The sequence below is a fragment of the Colias eurytheme genome, chromosome 24 (assembly GCF_061535395.1).
Source record: "Colias eurytheme isolate Ceu_HAF_F1 chromosome 24, ilColEury1 Martin Lab GWU primary, whole genome shotgun sequence".
NCBI lineage: Eukaryota > Metazoa > Arthropoda > Insecta > Lepidoptera > Pieridae > Colias > Colias eurytheme.
In genome coordinates, this window is record NC_143003.1 from 932,543 (window position 1) to 950,871 (window position 18,329).

Sequence of the window (18,329 nt, forward strand, 5' to 3'; positions counted from 1 at the left end):
AGCTGTGAAAAAATCAAACTTCTAAGCCAACGCAATCAAAAGATATAGCCGTTTATGCCGCAAATTTTCGACACTTGCAAGGGAATCAAAACCTACAGGGTGCTTCCCGTGAACTCAGAATCTTGAAATTTGGTACGAAGCAACGTCTTATAGCATAGATAAAGGAAAAATTACGAAAACCATAAATTTTTAGTTACATCACATACGGAACCCTCGGTGCGCGAGTCCGACTCGCACTTGGCCGGTTTTTTTATTATATTCCTTGAAGTACGAGGATGGTTTTTATGTAGAGAAAACGTAAATATGTACCACGGGCGAAGCCGGGGCGGACCGCTAGTATTTGATATAATTAACCATCTTAATTTTCAACATTAAGTATATTTCAGTAATCTTCACTCAACACTAAATAATTCCAAAAATAAAAAGTCCACATGTCTCAAGTCGAGCGAAACAGCCAGCATTCAATAAATCTAGATGATAAAACATACGGATATGTGTAGTAAATCTAAGCGATTTCAATTTATTTACCCAATTTTATAATCCAATAAAATAATCATTTGCATCTGTGCAATAAATTTAGTCATCGAAACGGCGCCACCGTTTACTGCCACTTACACGTCACGATAACGATCGGATGCGATATAAAATCGTGTCGTTAGCGTTAATTGATGCTTTTAGTTCGCGGTCGGCATTTTAAAAACGATATTTTTATAGATTTTGAAAGTATTTTAAATGGATTATGCTAAGTGCTAAACATTTATTATACCTATAAATCGAATAATATACAGGCTGTCCCACCGTCCGTGTATTAAGCTGAAAAGGACTTATAGTTTTGTAGGAAAATCCTGTATAATAAATCAAATAAGTTGGTTCTGCCTTTCTTGATTTATTATTTCTGGAATACAATTTTATTCATTGTTGTAATATTTCTAATCTTCTTACACATTCTTGTTTCTAGAAGATTCTTTCCTTTGACGTTATGATACTATAAGGGTGCTTTTCTACCAGAGATTATGTGCAAGGATGCGTAGCGAGAGATGTGTTTGTAAAGAAGCAATTGTAATATCGCTTCAAACGCTAAATGAAGCGATATGATTGGTTCTTTACAAGCACATCTCTCGCTACGCATCCTCGTCATATCTCTGGTGTAAAAGCACCTTAAATGTATTAAAGAAAGCACAATATCTGACGGATGAGCTGATTAATTAGTAAGTAAAATAATCTAATATATATAAAATTCTCGTGTCACAATGTTAGTCTGCATACTCCTCCGAAACGGGTGGACCGATTCTCATGAAATTTTCTGTGCATATCGGGTAAGTCTGAGAATTGGCCAACATCTATTTTTCATATGTACCACGGGCGAAGCCGGGGCGGACCGCTAGTAATATTGTAATATCTCACCTATTATCTTCTATTCCCAGCGAACTCGTCCCAATATTCAGTTCCATACGAAACACGTCTGTCGCTCGAAATTTATAAAATATACAAGCAAATCGTGGATTAGGGCTAAGTGAACGTGCTGCGAAGGTTTGGTCCCCTGAAACAATACAAATATTTCATTTAATTTGAAATTTTATTTGGTTTTACGGTATTGTAGTGTAATAAGATGGAAAAAAAAAACATTATTATGTGCAAAGTCATTGGATACTACAATAATATTATATGGCTCTTAATATGTGTATCGACTTCCGATTTCCTGGACTTTTTGCAAATCCTGCAACACTCTTAACAGAAGTATCTACTTTTATAACTATCTAATTAATCTTACTATCATAACAGAAGCTTCATTTATCTACATAAACTTTTTCGTTTATACTGTAGTATAGGATTCATTTACAAGGTTCTCAAACGTTTCAGTATTTACATTTACATCAATGTAGAGTTCTAGTTAAAACTATAATTAGTGATCAGTATAAGATAATTTCTATGAACTAACTATCGTAACTAGCCGTTTACCGCAGCTTTGTCTGCGTGGAAAAGATAGAATTTATCTCCTTGGGGCAGAATTGATCAAAATCCTTTCAAATGCATATGCCATCATCATGCCTTTCAGCCCGATCCGTCCTGATGATAGATCACTATGTCAGTCAGTCAGTCACCTTTGAGTTATACATATATATGATTAGTGTTTAGATATAAATGATTGAATCAATTGTATCTTTTACAGTGCAGTGGATAGAAGCTGCCGAACCAGCCAAGCGTGCGCTTGCATTCGCTTCACTGATTTCGATTCTAATCTTGCATCTATAAGATAAAATTTAATAGATAGGCTTAATATTGAAAGGTCTTCTTATCTATAATTTACCCAGTTGTATTACATGATTGTATTAAAAAGCAAAACGAGTTCAAGTAAATAAATGAGACAAAATAAAAAATAACTATCAAATGTTTTGTTTAATTTTCTAGATTGTAGTAGTAACACTACAGTTATTTGATCAATGTATAATATTGTGAATACTGAAGTTGGACTTTCGCTAAGAGAAATATTGTATGATGAATTAATATCATTGTTTCTGCTTATATCATACGTATACGACGTTGAAAAAAATTATTAGAGATTTAGTTTAGATTGGAACTACAGATTTCAAAGTATAATTAAAAAACAATCGAAATGCAACTAGATATACTATCAAAGACAGTAATTGATGTCGGGATTCGAGTTACGACATCCCGTAAAAATAAACACCATCAAAAATAATTTAATGGATTCACCTGACATTTCACACGATATACACTGGTCATCAAAAAAATCGACCCACCTACACTATGTTTGCTATTTATCGGTTATTTCACAAATAAGTCGTCTTATATTGTTGTATTTTGTTGTAAGGGTCTGATAACATGCTAATCATTAGGTTTGTCGTAAATTTTACTGCACTTAATGATTCTTAACAAATTTTTATACAGAAATACTGTACAGTGTTGATTTGACGGTTTACGGCGGGACAAATTATGCCCGTGTTCCCAGTTCAAAAATGACTTTTTTCGGGATCTCTTGTTCATAACGTTAAGTTTAATAATTGGTGCTGTAGTTTTGGTAAATTTTGTCTCATAATAATGGATACTACTGTAGCTGAGGGGGCCCAAACTGTGGCTCTACTAAAACAGGGGTTATGTCAACTTGCCGTGGCTAAAAAGTAAAATCTGAGCTGGTTTGCAGTTCGATGAGTTTACCAAAGGTTTCTAGCGACTGGGCAGTATCGATGAAAATATTGATCTGCAAGAAATAGGGCGGCAACTCAAAGGGACGACCCCTAGATAATGTAATCAACTCTACAAAATCGACATCTGTCTGGTGTAGATCTCTAGTGACGCCTGCGTGAAGATAAGGAGGTGGGTATAAATGATAGAACTGTTAGAAGAAGACTTTAGGAGTAAAACCTAAGATCACACAAGCCAGAAAAAGGGGCAAAATCAGCCACAGCTCATCGACAAACCAGACTTCAATTGACTCGAAATCACGTAAACTGGACTATAGGCCAATGGGAGTCAGTACTTTTGAGTGACAAGATGCGAATGACTTTATATGGTGCTGATACACGTCTTTATGTCATGCGATGACCAGATGAACGATTTGTTCAGTGCTAGGTAAAAGAAATGGTCGATTATGATAGAGGCTCTGTAAAGTTCTAGAGTGGCATTTCTTTGACAAGACGCACGGAGCTTGACGATAAAAAGATGCACATTAATCGCTGTTCAATAAATTACCGAGGTTTTGGACTATCATATGGTGTAATATGCCAGCTGTATCTGCAAAAACTTTGAGTCTATGCATGATAATGCTCGGAAACACGTAGAGCAAATCGTGATCCAGTATTTAGAAGAGGTCCGCATTAGAGTTACACTCTGGTTAGCAAAAAGTCTCGATTTGAAACCTACAGAGCACATGTGGGACAATTAAAAAATAAAGCTTAGACCTCGTAATTCAGCCCCTACAACAATAGGAGACCTGAAAACCGCCATGAGGGAAGAATGATAACGAATTCCTCAAGAGACCATCAAAATCTTGATTATTTCTTTAAAATGGTGAACGCAGGCTATCATTCCAGAAAGAAGAGAAAGTACTGAGTATAAATTCGAAGGAAACGTGATCATAAGTTTCATGATTACAAAATAAACTGCATTTGAAATAAAATAAAGAAAAACCTGAAAATTGAGGATTTTGATCTTTATTCGAAATTGACAATTTTTTTATGATGTTAATGATTTGATGTGTTTATATTCGTGTAAATATGCATGTTTAATTAATCAGTTCAGTTTCCAAACAAATTTTTTCTTTAGTTTGTGAGAAAACCGCAATTTTCCGTAAAAATGCAGGTGGGTCGATTTTTTTGATGACCAGTGTATTTTCCTTCCTTCAGTTTAATTTAGTTCTTTAATTTCCTTAAAATTGGAGACATTTAAAAATACGAGTTATTTGAAGAAAATAGTTGTTTATATGAGTTTCAAAGTTTGTGGTCTTCAAAAGAACTTTTGTTTTATTTTGATTACCATAAAGTATGTTTCTGTTTTTGCTTTAATCAGAATCTTTATTCGTCTTTACTGTGTCTTTAATTAATTATGTTTATCGTTTTTTTTATTAAATTCAATTTTTGGCAAGTTATAGGTATAACAATTTGAATCGAATTCGTATCTATTTTGCGCACATATACAAATCAACCTTATTTAATTACTAGATTTCCGCCCGTGGCTTCGCCCGCGTTTTCAAAGGAAAACCCATATAGTTCCCGTTTCCGTTGGATTTCCGGGATAAAACCTATCCTAACAAACACACACACATCCTCACAAATTTTCGCATTTATAATATTAGTAGGACTATACAATTGTTTTATTACATAATTAACACTCATATAAAACAAAACGCAACAAGCGTTATTATTAGATTGCATCAAAGCAACAGCTGATGCTATTTTAGGAACGCATCTGGGTCGCATTGCATGATATGTGTATTGAGCGTAATTATGTTTTATGGGTGAAAATTTGTTTTGTTGTAGCTGGGAATAATGAACTATTGTTTATACAATGTTCTAAATTGTCACGAGCAGTAAAATATGTAACTCGTTTTTAAGCTCATTTGGTTTAAACTTTAAAGTTTAAGAAGGTGAACAGTAGACACTATGCGAAAATATGTTAAGATAATCATGAGGTATATTATTTAAGTGCAATCGTAAAAGTTATACCTAATAGCTATGGTCTCAGGCACATTGCAAGTAAAGAAATAAGACACTAGACTAGATCGAAAGGTTTTTTAAACATGGATTCGTTACTGAAATTCCATCTCCCATATTGCCAACCAAGTTCGAATACCCTATCTAACTAGATTTTCCTATGCAAAAATAATCTTGTCCATTAAACATCGATCATTTTCCAGTTTCCAGTAGATAATAATCACTAGACTGCTCCAAGAAGACAATAAAATAAATAAATAAATATCGCAGGACATTTTTTTACACACGGCACAATCTCATTACATACTAAGGTTTCGCTTGTGTCGTGGAAACCAAATGGCTGATAAATATACATATATCATTTTTAATACTTTTAGATAATTAATTAACAGTTAAAACCCAGAAACAGAGCACACATCAATGTTTATCACACAAATATTATGCCCTGGGTGGGAATCGAACTTATTGAACTCACGACCTCTGGCTTGGAAGTTTAGGTTAGTTGGTAGTGAGTGATAAAACTTAAAAATAACATGTTAAAGTATTAACAGATACAGTACAACGCTGATTATCCGAACGCCGATTAACCGAATCCACCCTGTCCCCAATTAATTCGGATAATCGTCGTTCTACTGTAATTAACCGACTTCAAAAAAAAGGAGGAGGTTATCAATTCGGCCGGTATGTTTTTTTTTTTTTTAATGTATGTACACCGATTACTCCGTGGTTTCTGAACCGATTTACGTGATTCTTTTTTTGTTCGATGCGGGATGGTGTCGAATTGGTCCCATAAAAATTTTATTCGGATAGGCCCAGTAGTTTTTATTTTATGAGCATTTTTGTCTGTATTTGTAAATGTTGCAAGTGCAAGTTTGAAGTCGGTTGTTTTTAACGCAGTTATTTTAAATACTTGTTCCTAATTTCTCATACAATAATGTTCTACTTTGCTCCAGTGGCATCTTCATTAGTTAATACATACTTTCAACTGACGTTAGTTATTTTGACTTTCAACAGATGTCATTATTCAACTGTTACGATTTAATATACAGCCAACTTCCGCGCATATGGTGAGATCTTCAGTTCAGTTGTTGGAAACTATATGAGTATCTAATGTGGAATAATATTTCACTTTGAGAATCGGTTGTTCGTCACTGCCTGACTGATTCAAAACACGTTAGAGTTTTATTGTATTAATTTATTAAATGTCTTTGCCCTTTAACACTCTAAAAAAAGAAAAAGGTGTTATAGGTATATAGGTTTGTATTGATTGCCTCCACAGATGACAGAACAGTAAAAACAAATGTAGTTATGTTAAACATAATTTTGTTTGTTTATCTACCTTGAAATGAATGTTTTTTTAATGTGAAATTTAAAATTAAACTTAAACTCGATTATTATATAGCTATACAAAAAGATGCTCTAGCTTAGGTCATATCGAGGTGATCGTACTGAAAATGCTTAACTTATGAGAAAAGTCTCTCAATTCATCTTGGTTATAATAAATAAATAAATATTTCAGGACAATTTTCACACACGGCACGGTCTGATCCCATACTAAGCTTTTGCTTGTGTTATGGAAACCAGATGGCTGATAAACATACATATTATATAATTTTAAATAAATACTTATATAGATAATTAACACCCAGACAGAGCAAACATCTCTGTTCATCACACAAATATTTGCCCCGGGTGGGAATCGAACCCACGACCTCTAGCTTGGAAAGCAGGGCCACTACCAACCGAGCCAACCGGTCAGTCAATAATATATAGTTATGAATTGGCATACTATAACAATTTTCCCAAGTAGGATATCTACTAGTTACAAAACTCGCGGAGAAATTATTATTTCTCGGACGAACTCTTTCACCATCAATCAAACTAAATGAAAAGATGTTATTGCGCTTTGTGCCACGTATAATTGAATTACCCTTTCCTTCTCTACCTATATACCTAAGTATTTCTTTGTATTTTCCCATTTGAAAGGAAACTTTAGGTTAGGAGTTGACCGTTTTCTGTTCTATTGTTGATTCGTTATTATATGTGGTACCTGAGAAATCGTACATTTATTCCATTTAGAAAAGATATTTTTACAAAAGGTTGAAGTTGTAAAGCAACTTTTGTTTAAAAATAATTATGAGAACAGTTGGATAAAGTGTGAAATTGTTTCCACTTTTATTTGATGATTTATTGTTATAAAATATAATGCATGGTAAAATACGACGTAGAAAAAATTTCTTTTTCACTAGTTTAAGGATGATGATTCGTCCGTCGAAATATTTTTGTTACTCAAAATACACGTAAAATATTGGCGTATTTGTGATTTTTAGGAAGTTTAAAGTGTTATTATTTGCGTAACAATAAAATTTAATTAGATCAGGTAAATAATGCAAAATCGTCTCGCTTAACGAAGTTTAACCCTCAGTTTTAAACAAGATAGGCCAAACAATTTGATGTAACGCTAAGATCCAAGACGCAATTTGCGAAGCATTCCTAAATGGATCGCTATCATAATTAATTGTTTTAAGGTTTACGACTGTCAAAATACTGGATTTATTTTTTTATCTTTATTGCAATCTTTAGGGCGTATTCAGAAAGAAAGCTTGAAACTTATAAGCGCTTATCGGCGCTTGTCATGTTCATATATTTTCGTGCGCGGGTTACCAGCACTGACAGGAAAATATATGAACATGACAAGCGCCGATAAGCGCTTATAAGTTTCAAGCTTTCTTTCTGAATACGCCCTATGATGTGAATATGCAAATTGCAAACACTTGAATATTGTAACAAAATAATATTGCCAAACTAGATTACAGACAAATGAAGTTTCCTAAATAATTATTGATTACTAGTAACTATTAGCATTGAAATCTATTATCTCTAGGGAAGCATCCTACCGCAAATTTATTTGCATAGTAACCAAGTAGTAACTATACAATTTTAAATTTCACGAAAACAACGAACAAAGCATATATTTGAAGTCAGACAATAGCGGGTTATAATATAAGCAATTTAATTTCACGCTGCAGTATAAACACGTATTTCTAAACAATTGGTGTTTCTGATGGGCGTAGAAACCAATAGACAAACAGAAAGACAAAAGCTCTATATCTATAGTAATTATAGATTTCGCAACTCAAATATAGATGACTTAACATTTATAAAATCTATAACGTACAAACAGAAAAACATTAAGTTTCTTTCTTTTTCTTTGTACACTACGTTTTATAATTATTTTAACAACACATTCGTGAAAGTTTTTCTTTCACACTGCGGATCAAAAGCTTCTATATTAGGTATATCATTTGTAGTTGTACAGAATTGCAGGCGTCGTCTCAGAGGCTGGGTGATTGGCCCTCTCTAGTGGAGACCTCTTACGTCAACCTGCTTGGTTTGGGTTTTCTTAGATGTAGGCTTTGTGGCCTATCTAAACATGGATATTTTGGAGCCATGGTGATTTAAAGTGTATCAGTCGCAGGTGAGTAAATCTTGGAATTGAATATTAACGTGTTTTGAATATTAACTTTAGTGTCATGTTGGATATTTTTAAGTACATAGGTAGTTACTTAATATTGTTTAATTAATTGTCCAGGAATAAAGAAACGACGTGGAAAAAAATAGATAGTTTTATTTAACAGCATACTTTTATATATTTATAAAATTAAACATGTTCAATAATTAAAAAAGTCCATAAATTCTCTGAAAGGTGTTCGACCTTCAAATTGCTGACATCACAGAGGGTACGCACGACACAGAGGGCGCAAGCAGGGTTGTCACTTTTCAGACGCATTTTATTGCTTAGTAAATAATATTTACTAGCTTTCTACCGCGACTTCGAAATTATATTTAAATTTTCCTCAACAACTACTCTATCTATTAAAAAACTGCATCAAAATTCGTTGCGTGGTTTTTAAAGCAAACATAGAATGGGATAGACAGCGAATTTCTTTTATTCAATATAGTGATGATGTTGTAGGTCTTTATAAAAAGATGTGGCATTTTATTAGTGAAAGAATTTTCAAAAGCGTTAGTGTCAGAGCTTATTGACAAAGAAAAGTTATTTACATAATATCATAACTATTGCTTTAATAATAAACGTTTCCCAACTCTATCACATTCTCTATCAATCACATTTTGATTTCTGATAATGAAAACAATATCTGTTTATTATCAATAGATAGATTAAAACGTGTACGATTACAAACAATATTAGAGAACATATTATTTCCGCATTCCAGAGTATTTGATTGACCTTTTTATCATGATAGAATGTTTTAATCATCATCATCATCATCATCAGCTCATATATTATGTTCCCACTTCCACGGTGGCCAAGTGTGGGGTGGCAGATGTCACATGTCCTCGAACTTTTGATTCTTCGACGTGTCGGTTTCCTCACGATTTTTTCTTCACCGTTTAGAGCAGTGGTGATGTTATAACATGCGCAAATAAACTATAAGCCACCACAGCACTGGAAATATTATAAAACAATCTTATGTTCTTGCTATTTTAAATAAATTATCTACTATATAAAAATAAGTCGGGTATTCCTTCCTGATGCTATAACTGAAGAATGCACGAACCGATTTCCACGGTTTTGCACTCGTTGGAAAGGTCTCGGCTCCGTGAGGTTTATAGCAAAGAAAATGTGTCTCTGGTGGCAAAACGGGGTTCGCCCGGTTTGCTAGTTAATTATATTTATTTGTAAGTAAAGATTGAAGTTTTTTAATTGTCTTATAAAGTTGGCAGCCCTAGGTGTGAGCGAGCTCACTGACCTACGACCTAAATGCGCGTTCAATTGCACCACTGCGAAATACGCCTAGATGCTCCAGTTATCATTCTCCTTGTAATGTACGAAAGCTCACGTACACCTTTAATAATTACTTAAAAAGATATATTAGAGAGAAAGCTTCTTAAATATTAATACAAACACCAAATATAGGTACTTACGAATAGAATAGAATGTTTCCTACATTTAATAACATAATTACTCACAGAATCAAATATTTACTTATAAGAGCTTAAAAAACTCGGTTAAAAGAGCTTTCCGCAAAGTTAGAAGAGGAACATTTTTCAACATATATGATAGAGTTTTGTATTCAAAGCAATTTTGTTCAAATTATAAATTTGATTGGCTGCTGTAATTAAAATCGAGGGGCAATAGCTGTTGTGTTGTAAAATAAGCCCAATGCTAGAGCCTAAATAAAGTCATAAGCTATATAATAAGTTAATTTGTATAGCTGTCACGAAGCTATTATTAAAAGTTATTTTTATATTTCTTATCTGACCCGTCAACTATAGTTATTTGAAGACTTAGGGCGGGGGCACACGATGCGTTGCGGCGGCGGTGCGGCGCCGGAGCGGTGTCGCTGCGTCGTCTTACATAGAAATATCTGTGGCATGTCACACGATGCGCTCCGGTGCCGCACTGGACTTGTAACCACCAAGACGAGGCGGGGAGGGGTGAATGCGGTGCGACGTCGGAGCGGCACCGCTCAGTTGTTTTGCATCACAAGGAAGGACACGCTGTGCAACGCTGCTACGACGCCGCTGCGACATAAAAACGTTACGGCGCCGCACCGCTCGTGTGCCCTCTGACACGGTGAAAATCTTTGCGGTGCGGCGCCGCAACGCATCGTGTGCCCCCGCTCTAAGACAAGGGTCACGGTCCGAGTAATAGCGTTAGCTATAATATTATATCGCGGGCGTCCCTGGAGCGATAAATTCTGGGTTGATGTAATTTACAAGCAATTGACGCGTAATTCGATGCCATTCCTTCATCTACGTGTGTTATTGAGAATTTATTGTTTTGAGTTAAATATCACGCTTTATGAATTCCACTTTATAGTAAATATATGTACCTACCTATATTACTAGCGTAAGAACTGCGGGTATTGCATGCATGTAATTTATGCATTCATCATCCCCTATTTAACTCACTTTAAAGGTAATCTATACATGACTAAAATATACTTAAATGCACTTCTGACATAATACGTCTTTCTATACAAAATATATGGTCATCAAAAATTATCGTCTAAACTCTAGTCAATTCAAATCTGTTCAATGCTTAACGTTTGAAAAAATAATTGTACAAGCAAATTATATTATTAATGTGAAAATAAATCTGATTTTATTTTCAAATTAATAGTATTATTTATCCATACTCGTAACAAGGATGCGTGCCGTAGCGATACATAATCTTTCTTATACAGGGTTACATGTAAAACACCAGCAACCTCTCAGGACAAGATAGCTAACATCATAAGTAACAACATTTGTTCTACGACTTTTGGCATAACGCAATACATTATTTTTAAATGATTTTTTTTAAGTTTTTATTGTACTCTCCTAACATTTGTAAGTCTATGTTCTATTCATTATCGAAAGGACGAAGCGACGCCTTTTTCCCCACTCGTTCGCTTCTTGTTTACGTAATTTTTGGGATGCGCGTAGAGTTTATAATATTCAAACGGAAAATTAAATGAATATTTTATATTTATATTTGTATGAAAATAAAATCTAAAAAATTATCAAAAGTCGTAGAACAAATGTTGTTACTTATGATGTTAGCTATCTTGTCCTGCGAGGTTGCTGGTGTTTTACAAGTAACCCTGTATATAAAAATGAATCGCAAAATGTGTTGGTAAGCGCATAACTCGAGAACGGCTGAACCGATTTCGATAATTCTTTTTTTATTATATTCCTTGAAGTACGAGGATGGTTTTTATGTAGAGAAAACGTAAATATGTACCACGGGCGAAGCCGGGGCGGACCGCTAGTTTAATATAATAATTAATTGAATGTGTGCACCATGGTGCACCCTCAAATTCAAATTCAAATTCAAATTCATTTATTAATTGCTTGAACACGTACATTAGATGTTTTGTATTACAAAGTATTGCGTAACAGTGTTCGCCATCTGAACTGGCATGCAATCGTATAGTTTATAACATATTGATACATTAGAAAATTAATTTGACTTAATTAAAATACATTGAACTAATTCGATTAAATACCTAATAAAATTATGTCTAAATAATTATTCTAATGTCACAGTTTTAAAAAGTCAGCGTTTAAAAAAAAAATATATATATAATAATAAATAATGATAATAAACCGATAATAGATATTTAGATAATAATAATTCTCATGTCTGGGTAGAGAAAAACTCATTTAAATTATAAAATGTTCCGTCAATAAGCCATTTTTTTAGTCTTTTATTAAACAATGCAATTGGTAATTCGCGTATTAATTTTGGTATGGCATTATAAATTTTAATAATCATAAAATGACAGCTTTTGCGATATAAAGCAGTTTTGCGCATCGGTAACATGAGTTTTTCTTTATCTCGGGACGGAAAAAGACTACATTCATTCGCTTTTAAAAACCAATGTGGATTACTTTTAACAAAAATACCAATCTGAAAAATATATAACGAAACAAGGGTCATGATTTTAAGTTTTTTAAAAAGAGGTCTACAGCTCTCTAGTGGCCCAACATCACACAAAGCTCGAATACATTTTTTTTGAGCTATAAAAGCTCTATTGATATCAGTGGAGTTACCCCATAAAATTAGGCCATACCTTAGAATAGATGCGACGTATGCGTGATATGCTGTTATCGCGGTTTGCTGATTTACTAGTCTCCTGAGCCTTCTCAATGCAAAGGCGAATTTGTTAATACGCGAGCACACGATACTTACGTGGCTCTTCCAGTTACAGTGAGCATCCAGAACAATACCTAGGAAAGTTGTTTCATCTACTTGTTCGATTTTAATTCCTTTATGAAATATTTTATGATGTCTAGGTTGATTACCATAATTTCTAAAATTAATGATTTTTGTTTTATTTATGTTTAGTGTCAAGTTATTAGATGTCATCCATTTCATTACTTTTTGTATAGTCATATTAATTTCGTCATCATGTGTAATGTGAGTATTTGAGTTTGGAATAGTTATTGATAAATCGTCCGCAAATAAATTACATGAATAATTTGTAATGCTAGGCAAGTCATTGATGTATAATATAAAAAGAAGAGGTCCGAGAATACTGCCTTGCGGCACACCTAATTTATTATGGAGATATGGCGATTTTACCGTATTTTCTTGTGATTTATCATCTGTATAGGTAATTTCTACACACTGCATGCGATTACTGAGGTAGGATCTGATCCAGTCGAGGACTGGACCACGTAGACCATAGATTTCACACTTGTGTAGAAGTAATTCATGATCTACACAATCGAAAGCACGACACATGTCAAAGAATATTACACTCACTGGTTTACGTTTATCAATACTCTCCAAAATACCTTTCGTAAGTGAAAAGGCTGCAAGCGTTGTAGATTTGCCTTTTTGGAATCCATTTTGTTCCTTTTTTATGATAGAGAATTTCTTTAGAAAGCTTTCAATTCTTACATACATCAGTTTCTCAAATAGCTTTGCAATAGTAGGGATGAGGGTAATTGGTCTATAGTTGTCCATTACCTGTTTCTCACCTTTTTTATAAATTGGTTTTACAACCGATAGCTTCAGTTTATCTGGAAATATTCCCTCGTCAAAAGATTTATTAATTATATGGGTCAGCACATATGTAAGTTCTTTATTGCACCATTTTAGTATATGCGTCGATATGTCATCATAACCGACTGCGTTTGTATTTTTTAGGTGACGGATAGATTTACTAACTTCGTTTTCCGAGCATGGTAATAAAAACATTGAAGAATTTATTCCTTTGAAACTTTTACTATTTAAGTGAGGTTTCAAATTCATGTTACAATTTATAAAATAGTCATTAAAAGCTCTAGAAATTTCTTCAGGATTATGTATCAGCCGATCCCCTAATTTTATTGACTCTAAATTATTTATACGAAATTTATAATTATCAGATTTATTATTTATTATATTCCACGTGGCCTTAGATTTATTCTTGGCGTTGCTTATATAGAATGAATGAAAATTTCTTTGTGATAGAATAATCAACTTCTTCAGCATCTTTGCGTAAGATGTATACGTAGTTTTATTGTATGTATTTTTAGTTTTGTAATAATTGTAACGAAGTTCTCTTTTTCGCACACTTGACACTCTGATACCCTTTGATAACCACTTAGGAGCTACGGTGTTATACTTGACGTGTATTCTGTACACTGGAAAGCAAAGGTTGTAAAACAATTGTAAAGTATCATGGAAAATATTAAATGCTTCATTACAAGAGTGTTCTATAACATCATTCCAAGTAAGACTTGATAAGCATTCTTTGAATTTGCGTATATTATCTTTGCTAAAGTCTCTCTTGAATACAAAACGCGCAATATTACCTTTACTTTTAGTAGTTTTAAAATGCAGCGTCTGCCCTGTCTCGTGGTCGGAAAGGTCTAAAAAGTGGACCTGCCCTTGTGCGTCTGGAATATTACTTAGTATGATATCTATACAGGACTTTTGCCTTGTGGGTTCAGTTATGTGCAATTGTAAATTATAGTTTAATAAAATATCCCTAATAATTAAGTTAGACAGCGAGCTTTATAAGTGCAATTTACCCCCTTTTTCTATATTTTACGGCTTTGTCCACGTCATGTAAGAAATAAAAATCACTTACATCTTAACCCAAAGATGATAGTCTTATTTATTTCAAATTTCAATGTTCCTTAGTTTGATTAATATAGTCTCATTAAGTAAAAACGTATGACTATTTCTGGATTACATCCTATCCCTACCTTTTATAAATCTATAAAGTGCACTAAACGCATCACAAATGGTCTATTATATCAAGTTTCCCCTTTTTAGATTATTTATATCAATGGTGCAACACAAATAAAAATAGCTTACGCAGAGCGTGATAAATCGAGACATTTATTTTTAGTGGAAAAGCTATTGGGAGAATTATTTTTGTGACCAATCAATTAGTGCATCAACAGTGACAATGGGTGATTCATTCTTTGTTATTTTAAGGTCAAAATTTATGAGTTTGGCTCGTATTCAGGAAGTTTTAAAACTCCTACTTTTACTAAAGTTTGGGAACGTATAAATCTTTTGGTTGTAGTGATTTCTTGGTTATTTCTAACAAATTAAGAAATCACGGGTATGGTATGTTATCTATACGTATTATTATAAAGACGAAAGATTTTTTATTTGTTTATACCAAATAACCTTGAAAACTACTGGACCGATGTAGTAATTTATTTCACCAGTAAAAATTGGCATTATTCCCTATTGTTACATAATTTTCATTTTTATCCCTGTTCGATAATCTGCCTTCTTGTTTGCTCGTGTATTCTAATAATGTTTATTAATAATTCGTTCACATACACAAAAGACATACCTACTGCGACACGTGTTTCGAAGCCAGGGAGGAAATAGTTTCCCTGTCAGGAAATGAGAGGGGTTTTAAAAGCTTCACTAACGAACTACGAAGTCGCGATCGAAACAACGGAACAAAGGAAATCGTTAGTTGTGTGATACTGGAGTTATGTTTACTAACGAATGAAAATATAAACATGAGGAAAAACAAATAGACTAGAGTAGATAATTTTTGAAACAAAAAAAAATCGCAGTCGGATGAAACCCATTAGAAAAGGAGGGGAATATGATAAAAATGTAAGGAAAAATAAATTACGGTCAATCCGAGTTCGGGAAGCGGGAGAGGGGAGCTTTAAAGAGAAAGAAATGGTTTCTCTCGATTTCCGACAAAACTACAAGTCCTATAGAAAAAAGTTCAATGGCAAAGTTGTAGGTAATTAAAAGTTCTACAACTTTTTTATTCACAATTTTTTCACATAACCTAAAAATTTAGGTGAAAAATTCAAAAAACCAAGTTTTTGGTCTTTTATTTCTATCTACTTCAAAATTTATTTTTTTTCTACGAAATTTGGTGGAAACTTACTTTATTATGTCCCAAATACACTGTAATTTATTTGATTGAAAATATTTATTTTTTCGCCTTATTTTGAATTAATACCAAAAAAACAACCTAATTTTCAATCGAAAAGTCACCCGTCAAAATATCAGCTTTTTTCAAAAACTTGGGGTGCCTTTTATTCATTGAAATCTCTACTTTCATATGGTGTAAAAAAAATAAACACCACCATAGTAAATGTTCTCAGGAAATGCACACAAACAGTCTGAAAATTAGATTTTACTAAATCAGACACACTTCTCGAACTACCTGAAATGTTTTTATCGACATCATTTTGCTTTTGAATATGCTGTAAAATATTAAACTTAGAACAGATAATTATTTTTCTTTTGAAATATTACCGAAAAGCCGATACAAGAGAAGATATAGAGTTCAAGAAGTGTGCCTGATTTAGTAAAAGCTAATTTTCAGACTGTTTGTATGCATTTCCTGAGAACATTTACTATGGTGGTGTTTATTTTTTTTACACCATATGAAAGTAGAGATTTCAATGAATAAAAGGCACCCCAAGTTTTTGAAAAAAGCTGATATTTTGACGGGTGACTTTTCGATTGAAAATTAGGTTATTTTTTTGGTATTAATTCAAAATAAGGCGAATAAATAAATATTTTCAATCAAATAAATTACAGTGTATTTGGGACATAATAAAGTAAGTTTCCACCAAATTTCGTAGAAAAAAAATAAATTTTGAAGTAGATAGAAATAAAAGACCAAAAACTTGGTTTTTTGAATTTTTCACCTAAATTTTTAGGTTATGTGAAAAAATTGTGAATACAAAAGTTGTAGAACTTTTAATTACCTACAACTTTGCCATTGAACTTTTTTCTATAGGACTTGTAGTTTTGTCGGAAATCGAGAGAAACCATTTCTTTCTCTTTAAAGCTCCCCCCTCCCGCTTCCCGAACTCGGATTGACCGTAATTTATTTTTCCTTACATTTTTATCATATTCCCCTCCTTTTCTAATGGGTTTCATCCGACTGCGATTTTTTTTATCTTTTCATTATTTTCAAAGGCTTCTACCCCAGTCTAAATAGACTACAAGCCCGCATAGGACAAAAATATGGGTCAAATGAACCACCACGGGACATATCTAGAACGATAGCAGAGCAAAAAATAATAAGATTCATCACTATGCCGTCACTTGTAAGCTGTCCAACTGAGTGCAGATGAGAATTGAAAAGTACAGGTAGACTCGGTAAATTTTGGTCATTTGACCATGTACGGCATTCTTAACCATCGATAGATCCATTAAAAATAATAAGAAACCGCTCAGTGCCGTACAAAAATGGTGGTCCACCAAGTCGGAATTTTTATTTAATTTCCGAGAGTTACCGGGGGTAAATTTGGTCATTTGACCATGTACGGCATCTGTGTCATACTATTGCTATACTGCTTTTAATCCATTATTCCGCAACGCCGTACAAAAATCATGGGGACAAGGGGAAAAAATCGAGAGTTGCAATCCCCTCTCTTTCCCCACTCCAGGGGGTCATTTGACTAAGTACGGCTTCGGTTCCAAAACATTATCTAGCACTCAAAAGTACTATTAAAAGCAATGCCGTCAAAAAATAATTGTTCTTTTAAATGTATACCAATAATCATCTTAATTTCATCGAATTCTTGATATAAAGAGCTGTAAGGTCATTTGACCCTGTACGGGAACTTTTTTTTTAACATGATATTGTAAAATTCAATTGTTCTATAGTATTGCCGTTCAAAAGAAACCGTTCTAAAAAAAGTTATAGAGAAATGCAAAACCAGAAATTTTGTTAAAGTTTAAACATCGTAGATTAATGAAATATAATAGTTTTCTACACTTTATCCGTTGTTTTAAATAGTATTAACATAGATAAATTAGGAAAAAACGATGCCGTACATTTTTGTGCAGACCACATCTTTTAGGCTGATGAAAGCGACGAAAGCTACAATTTTAAGGGTGCTTTATGGCCATTTGATACAGTACGGCATTAACATATTTTTACCCAACTACGGCAAAGCAAAAGGAGGGTTATGGTTGTTTACAGGTCATGTATGTATGTTCATCTATTCCCTCGTAACTTCTAAACAACTTATCAGAATTCGACAAATGACATATCATTAGAAGCGTCTGAATTGTTCACTGGATAACCAGCGACCAGCTAGCTAAAGGCTATATGGGGTTTCACAAAATCTAATGTGGCGCCCTCTAGCGGACAAAACATACAGAGTAAAAAAATAAAGTTAAGATAAATATGCAGTGTTTGG

At 33.4% G+C, this 18,329-nt stretch overlaps 1 protein-coding gene across 1 annotated transcript in view; it reads right to left on the minus strand.

Moving 5' to 3' along the window:
• The window catches only part of LOC149897854 (muscle calcium channel subunit alpha-1-like), an 80,991-nt gene extending 79,461 nt beyond the window's left edge, over positions 1-1,530 (minus strand). Inside the window, exon 1 of the mRNA XM_090115701.1 lies at positions 1,405-1,530. The gene's annotated coding sequence lies outside the window, so the exon portion shown is untranslated. The remainder of the gene's footprint in view (positions 1-1,404) is intronic.
• Positions 1,531-18,329: the final 16,799 nt, after the last annotated feature.